The sequence below is a fragment of the Cervus elaphus genome, chromosome 32, assembly GCF_910594005.1.
Source record: "Cervus elaphus chromosome 32, mCerEla1.1, whole genome shotgun sequence".
Taxonomy (NCBI): Eukaryota; Metazoa; Chordata; class Mammalia; order Artiodactyla; family Cervidae; genus Cervus; species Cervus elaphus.
The window spans coordinates 45,865,561-45,874,234 of record NC_057846.1 but is presented as its reverse complement, the minus strand read 5'-3'; positions in this window follow the sequence as shown (position 1 = coordinate 45,874,234).

Below are 8,674 nucleotides of genomic sequence, written 5' to 3'. Positions count from 1 at the left end.
ATGAATGATAAACAAAACATGGTGCATATATACAATGGAACAGTATTCAGCCATAAAATGGAATGGAGTTCGGACACAGACTACAGCAGGGTGAAGCCTGACGTCATCGTGCTGAGTGAGATAAATACAGAGGACGGACACCGTGTGAGTCACTCACACGAGTGCTCAGATGGGCACGGTCACGGAGACGGAGGCAGCGCAGAGGGTAACGGGCGCTGGGGCAGAGGGGAGAGCAGAGCCGCTGCTTCCAGGGCAGAAAGCATTCGTCTGGGGCTTCAGGAAACTTCAGAGATAGTGGGGAGGGCTGCACAACGCTGGTAGCGATTAATGCTACTGACCTGCACACCTGAAGCCATTCCAGTGGAACTCTTCTGCTGAAATGAATGTTACCAGGCGCTCACAGAAGCAACTTAAAATCCAGACGGAAACTGGGTTGGAGGCTGCCAGGGACTCAAGGGAGAGCAGGATGGGGAGTCAGCGCTTGGTTGAGCTCAGGCTTCCTTCGGGGAGGAAGCTCCTGGGACTGGGCAGAGGTGGTGGTACTAAATGCCACCCGGCCGTCACTTTCCAGTGGCTGAGCTTATGTTATGTGAGTCTTACCTCAATTTTTAAAAGCACCTGTAAAGTAAATGCTAAAATGATCAGAGAAACAGATCACATCGAAACAGTAAATACATAATATCATACACACAAAAAGTATAACCTAAAATTATATGACAGATTTAACACCAAAGTTATTAGTCACATCAACTAATATAAATGGGATGGGCTCATCTGTTAAAAGAAAGAGGGTTTCCAAGTGGCTTACAACACAAACCCAATGGTACGATATGCACAAGGGACACGGTTATCAGTAACCATACATCAATAAAATAGCAGCTACCTACACAAAGCAGAAACTACACTGATCGGTGATTTTAATATGCTACTCACAGTCCAAGACAGAGCGTGAATGGAAAACATTTAAAAATTCAGAAGAACTGAAACAAAACAAGCCACAATCAATCAGGTAGAAGGCACAGCTATATATCAAAATTTACACCCTCATAAAAAACTAAAAATAGCATATGTTCATGGCAGCACTATTTACAATAGTCAAGGCACAGAAGCAACCTAAGTGTACATTGTTGGAGGAATGGATAGAGAAGGTGTGATACATACATACAATGGAATATTACTTGGCCATAAAAAGAATGAAATAATACCATTTTCAGCAACATGGATGGGCCTAGAGATCATTATACGAAGTGAAGGAAGTCTGACAAAGAAACACAGATACCATGTGATATCACTTTTATGTGTAATCTAAAATGCAACACAAATGAACATATCTATGAAGCAGAAACAGACTTACAGGTAAGGAGTACAGACATGTGGTTAACAAAGGGGGGAGGAGGGGAAGGAATAAATTGTAAGAACAGGATTAGCAGATACTAACTGCTATATGTGAACTAGATAAGTAACAAGGACCGACTGGATAGCACAGACAGCTCTATTCAATATCTTGTAATAACCTGTAATGGAAAAGAATCTGAAAAAACACATGCAAAACTGAACTGCATTGCTGGACACCTGAAACGAACTTACATTTGCAAACCAACAGTATTCAAGTTAAAATATTTTTTAAAAAATTTATACCCTAAAATAGAGAAAAATCACTTCTTCTCAGGAGCACATGGAATCACCGTGGAGACCGCTCACATGGTCACAGGGGTTTCAACAGGCAGAAGCAGGACACTGATACCAAACATTTCACAGTCACTCAACAGGCTCTTCAACCATTAAAAATACCTATGGTGAATAAGTCTTTGGTTAGAGCAGAAATGGAAATCTTAACTACAAAATGTCTTTTAAATTATGATAATGGAAATGCTACATATCACTGTATTTCCCACTTAAAATAGTGATAGGAGGAAAAAGTAATAACATTAAATACCTAATAAATAAGGGTAAATACTTGTGAATAAAAGTAATTAGGTTTCCAGCTCAGATGGTAGAAAACGAAAAATTCACTAATCTAAAGAAAGTGTAAGAAAGATGGCAATAAAAAATTAAAGAAGAAATAAACAGAAAAACATACATCAAGTCACAAATTCTTTGAAAAGAGCAATGAAATATAAAAACCAGTATCTAACCTAATCAAGGGAGACCTGGGAAAATGTGCAAATAAAATAAGTGTTAAAGGGGGAAAAGCCATTAAAGACAGTAAACAAAAACTGTAAGAACTTAATTTGTACAATTTTATGCAAATAAAATTTTCAATGCAGACAGAATATATAATTTCCTAGGAATACGCAATTTAAAAACATTGACCCCAACACTGTATATAACCAGTGTCCTTAAAGGAAATAGAGGAATTTGTTATAGATCTATTCCACAAGAAGTACTGAATCAAATAGTTCTATCAGGAATTTTTCAAAGTCCAGATAATTCTAATACTCTAAAATATTTTTTAAAAGGAATTTTCAAATTATTTTTGTGAACCAAGAATAACACTAATGAATAAACACAGAAAGTCAAACCAATTTCACTTACAAACATTGATAAAACTTTTTTTTTAATTAGCAGATAGAAACTAACAATTTATTTAAAAAGGATGAATGGTGACCAAGTTATCTAGGTTTGACCTAGAAATACAAAATGGTTACAAATTAGGAAATCTGTCTACATAATACAACATGTAAATAAAGTTAAGGAAGAAAATTCTATGATTATCTCCATGGTTACACAAAAGGCTTTACAACAAAATTTCTTGCTGATAAGAAGACTTAATAGGAACTGCAAAAACTTTAACATGATAGAAAACACACACCTTGGTACTGAAGTCAAAGTCTGAGTTATTGTAGGAACGTTTGTGAGGGGAAAGTCGAAGGTGCCCAAGGACAGCATTACTGTGTTCTAGGAAGCAGAGCTGCCAGATAAAACACCAGACACCCACTTCAATTAGAATTCTCCAAATGTTGCATGGGACATGCTCACACTGAGAAACTATCTGCTACCTGAAATTTAATTATGCATCCTATATTTTTCTCTGCTCAGTCTTGGCAACCGTAGGTATTAACCAATGAAACAAGGCAAGAGAAAACGATTAGAAGCATAAAAACTGGAGAAGAAATGATAGGGGTTCACTGTATTAATTTTTCAAATTTTCCAAAGATAGAAGTTTTCATAGCAAAAAAAAAAAAAAAAAAAAAAAACCATGTTGGGAGAAATAAAGACTCTGAAGCAATAGGCAAGCGCTCTGTCCAGGGTCGTAGAGCGGGTACAGGGAACAGTGGAGGCGGCATTTGGCCGGGGCCTCTCGGGCTCCAAGCTCGAGCTAGTGACCCCCACGCCACGTCACTCCCCTGCTCTCGGTGGAGACGGTCTATGACCCAGCAGTGCGGGAGTCGTCCGCACATGGTCTCCAGTTCGGAATGCACCTTCACTGCCCGCTCTCTGAAGCAGCTTTCTTGCCAGGTGGCGTGAGGCTTCGTCCGTGGAGGCGCCGGAGGAAGATGACAGAGAACCCTTTCTGGATCCACGAGCTTGTTCTGCAGGCCGGGCCACATGCTGGCCCAGCGCCCGCCTCCTACGGCCTGAATCCCCGGCAGCTCCTGGTTCCCGTGGGAGCCTGGCTCCGGGGGTGGATGCATCGGCTCCTGCGGGACGGGTGGATCATCAGTGTCCGCTCCTACAGCCCACGGTGGTCACAGCACGCAGTGGGCAGCCCCTTCTTCGAGAATCCCCTTGGGCCATTTGCCCCATGAGACGCTCTCCCTGGCTCGTCCAAAGAACAGCTGTCCAGCACGTTCTAGAGACGCAAGTCCAGGAGTTTCCATGGGCACAGAGCAGACCGCTGTATCTCCCCAAGGCCTGCATTTAAACCCAGGGGGAGAGAAGGACTCCTCCCTGGATGCCTGGCCTCAGCCTTAGGGTAGTGGCTGCACCTTACATCTGCTCCTTCTAATTTCTTCTGAGCGTTCCTTACCTTTTCCGTGTTATTCCAACCTTCTGTTGCAGTTAGTCATCTTTAAATCTACATTCTCCCTGATGGACTTACTATGTGGTTTCTCTCCTGATTGAACCCTGACTGATACAGTAATCAGCCTTGTGGCTCTGGGCATGGACCTTTAGGTTCACAGCCTGGCTCTATCACTTAAGTGTGGCCTGGGGCAAGTCATTTGTCGAGGTTAAATGAAATAATGCATCTGAATGTTTGGCACAGATTGTTTCCAACAAACACTAGTTTTCACCATTGTTAACTGGCACCATTATTTTATCCAACAAGCTTACTGAGCCTCAGAAGTCGAGACTGAAAGCCCCTGTTAGGTAAATGGGCATCCAGGCAGATACAACTGTCTAGTTCCAGAATTGAGTAGGGCTTTGGGGAGAATATGCTGCCTGGAAAGTGGGCTGTGGATGCGTTCAGTTCAGTTCAGTCACTCAGTTGTGGACTCTGCGACTCCATGGGACTGCAGCATGCCAGGCTGTGCTTTCAAGGAGAACCAAAATTCCCAGACTGAGCTTTCATCCACCCCTGAGCGTGTGTGTGTGTGTGTGTGTGTGTGTGTGTGTGTGTGTGTGTGTGTGTGTGTGTGTGTGTGTGTGTGTGTGTGGTTAGTTGCTCAGGCAGGTCTGTCTCTTTGTGACCCCATGTGTGTGTGTGTGTGTGTGTGTGTGTGTGTGTGTGTGTGTGTGTGTGTGTGTGTGTGTGTGTGTGTGTGTGTGTGTGTGTGTGTGTGTGGTTAGTCGCTCAGGCAGGTCTGTCTCTTTGTGACCCCATGGACTGTTGCCTGTCAGGCAGGAATACTGGAGTGGGTTGCCATTTCCTCCTCCAGGGGGTCATCCCAACCCACTGAGCCACAAGGGAAACCTCCTGTCCATGGGCATGTCCCTTATTATGGGGGTAGAACCTGTTTGGAAGTCTTGGGGTCATCTACAGGTTGTCATCAGCCAGCTACAGATGGCCCAGCAGCCAATCTCTCCATGGGGTAAACTCTAAATCAGGGCTGCAGGGTGCAATCTTGTTTCCAGGTCTCCCTGGGGACAAAAAGGAAGGAGACCCAGGTTGTCATCCTATCACCTTGCTTTTAATAGCTCTAGAGGAGCTAGGAGAGGAATTAAGATCCTGATTTCAAAGGAAGAAGCCAAAACAAAAATTCAGCACAGACTTGCTCTTTGGGTTGAACCATACACTCTTTTCATTAAGTCTTAACTTTCAGTTAGCTCCCTGTCATACTTTTAATTATTTTTATTGGAATTTTTCTCTGAAGCTATTCAGTAGTACTGTCTTAAAAGTACAGGTTGAAGTAATACTTGGCTGTACTGTTTGTGGGTATTATTGGCAGTGAAAGTTGCTCAGTCGTGTCCGACTCTTTGCGACCCCATGGACTATACAGTCCATGGAATTCTCCAGGCTAGAATACTGGAGTGGGTGGCCTTTCCCTTCTCCAGGGGATCTTCCCAACCCAGGGATCGAACCCACGTCTCCCGCAGTGCAGGAGGATTCTCTACCAGCTGAGCCGCCAGGGAAGCCCTGTTACTGTCAGAAGAAAAAATATTTATTGGGTAAATGAATCATTTCTGGGTGGTTGGTGTGCTGGAGACTTGACCTGTAAATGAGTTTTCATTGATCTGCTATCATGTGCTGTGTGAATGTGTGGAAAACTCTCTACTTAATATGAGTCTAGAGCAGTGCTGTCCAACAGATGACGGAAATGTTGAGACGTGTGTGTCACGCAGCTAAGAAACAGGATTTCTCGTTGCATTTAACTTGAGTTTAAACGGTCACGTGTGATTAGTGGCCACCGCATCAGTAGCCACTCTTCTAAAGGACAGAGACATAATATAGGTGAGCTAAATGACCCTGCTGACCTCCACATGCAGGTGGGGGGCTGTCTGAGCGGCCCTCTCTGAAATCCTTCTAAGAGTTACAAGACAAAATTAGCACCCAGTGGAGGAACTGAAATATATGCTAAAACGTAACTGTTCCTAGGCCAGTTTCTCAAGGTCACACATCCAGTGAGGGGCAGAGTAGGGCATTCAAGGGACTTCGCAGGCGGCTCAGTGCTAAAGAATCTGCCTGCAATGCAAGAGATGTGGATTCGATCCCTGGGTCAGGAAGATCCCCTGGAGAAGGAAATGGCAACCCACTCCAGTATTCTTGCCAGGAGAATCCCATGGACAGAGGAGCCTGGTGGGCTACAGTCCATGGGGTTGCAAAAGTCAGATATGACTTAATGACTAAACAACAACAACGACCAAGCGAGTTAAAGCCCCTCTGGACCTCAGAATCCCTGTTCGTGTCCGTTTAAGAGCAGGGGTCTGTGAGGCCATGTACAGTGAGCACTGCCCAGGGTAGCATCCACCTCAGACCCTGTGGTTCTGCTGGCAAGATGCCCCCTCGGTGGGGAGAAGTGCTGAAAATGACCTGGGCCGGAGCTCATGGCTGAGAGCACCTAATGGCACTCACTGCCTCTCTCTCTCTGTCCATCTGACATGTAGTTACTCATTAAACAGCTGCTCGGGTGCCAGGTTCGTGGCCAGCACCTGGCAGGCAGCTGAGCAAGCTCCCTGCCCCTGAGGAGCAAAGTGCAGTGAGGGTTATAATCCGGCTCCACAGCAGATCCGCCAGTGAGGAAGCCCTGTCTCCACTCCAGCGACATTGCCGGCCATGGGATTCATCTTCATTCACGCAGTGCATGAGCACTCGGCTTTACGCTTCTGAGCTTCATGAGCTTGGTCGGTGTGGATGAGTTTCCACAAGTCTGATTAACTCAAAGATATTGGCAAGATCCTGCTTTGGGCCAAGAAAGGGTAAATTCCATGAGGAAATGCTACCCAGAGGGACGCCCTGGATAGGGGCTGCCAGATAAAAAACAGGATGCTCAGGTGGATTTGTGGTTGTCGTTCACTGGCTGTTGTGTCCGACTCTCTGTGAGCCCATGGACTGCAGCACGCCAGGCTCCTGTCTCCTGGAGTTTGCTCAAATTCATGTCCACCGAGTCAGGGATGCCATCCGACATCTCATTCTCTGCCCCCGCCCCCTTCTCCATTTGCCCTCAGTCTTTCCCAGCATCAGGGTCTTTTCCAATTTCAATTTCTGGTAAACAGTCAAAACATTTTACAGCTTAAGTATGTCCCAAATACTGCATGGGACATGCGTACACCCCAAAAGTATGTTTATTCATCTGCAAGTAGGATATAATTGGGAATTCTCTATTCTATCTGGCAACCGCACCCCGGGGGGCTAAAGGGTCCCCCGACGACGCGGTCTTCCAGGCCACACGCCTCCCAAGGATGCTGGTGGCGCGGCCAGAACCCCGTCCTGGCTGGGGAGGAGGTAACTCTAGTCGATGCAGGAGGGGCCGGTGGTCCTGACGGAGGGACAGGGAGGCCCGGCTCAGGTCTGAGACCGCCAGCGCTGAGACGGGCCCTCGTCCACCTCCAAAGGCCCCCCCCACCAGCTGCTGGCACACCTTTCCCTTCACAAGGGTGCAGCCCGGAGGCCTCCCTTCTCGGGGTGGGGGGACGGGAAGGGGGTGCGCTGACCAGGCCGCGTTCCACCGAGCAGGCCGCGGCCGACCTCTGGCCCGGGGGAGTGGGGCCTGTGCGGCCTAGCGGGTGACCGCGGCGGCAGTCCTCGGGCTGGGCCTCCGCGCGGCGTCGTCCTGGGCCTGGCTTCTGGCCCGGCCGGGCGCTGAGCTCCGGGGCGGCCTCGGGGCTGGCAGGCCCCAGCGGGCGCTGAGCCCGGGGACCCCCGGGCCTGGAGGGTCGGCGGCCGGGCTCGTCCGTGCGGCTGGGCCGGCGAGGCGCTTCTCATGCCAGCCGCGCGGCACCGTCGGGGCGCCTGGGGGCTCGCGGTGGCGGAGCTGGGCCCCAGGTGGGCCCTCGTCCCCTGGACGGCGGCGCTCGGCCCCCCAGCCCGGGGGGCACGGAAGGAGGGCGGGCGCCGGGCGTCTGAGCGCGGGGATTCGGAGCAACGGTGTCACCTCTCTGGTCCTACGGCCCGGCCTCTGCCGGCCGTTCTCTCGGGCCCCCGTGCCCCCCGCGCCCCCCAGCCCACCTCCCCACTCACCTGAGGCCGGAGGAGCAGACCATTGAGGCAGCTGTGGGTGGAAGGCTCTCTCTGGACGCGCAGTTGCGTCTCCTCCCGGAGGCTCACTCACCAGCCCTGGACTCCGCTCTCCTTAGGTTGCTAGAGCCTGGTTCCCTTTCTCTCCTAAGCGCGACTCATTGAAACCAGCAGCTGGTCTGCCGGCCGGCCGCCCCCAGCTCATCCGCGCCCCCGGCTCCTCTTGCTTCACTGTTCATGTTTCTGCCCTCCCGCCTGCTGCATTTACACCCTTTTCTTCTGCTGCGTCTGCTCCCAAGTCTCAGGGCCGTTTCTGCCGCATGGCCTCCCGGTTAGGGCAGCGTCTTAGCAACCAGGGTGTCTCCGCACAGGGTGCCCGGGAGACGGGACCCCCAGACCCCAGCCCTGGCACCCAGTTTGCCGGGACAGAGGCCGCAAGCTTTCTTTCCCCTGGTGTTGCAAACACCAGGGTCTGTCTTGACCTTGTACAATTTTTTTTTTAATAACTGCAGTGTAAGATCTTACAATCTTACATTTCATATAGTTCATCTGCTCCATTTCCCTGCCTGATGAGATTTTTTTTTAAAAATTCTGTCATTTAGTATAATCATTCTCTCC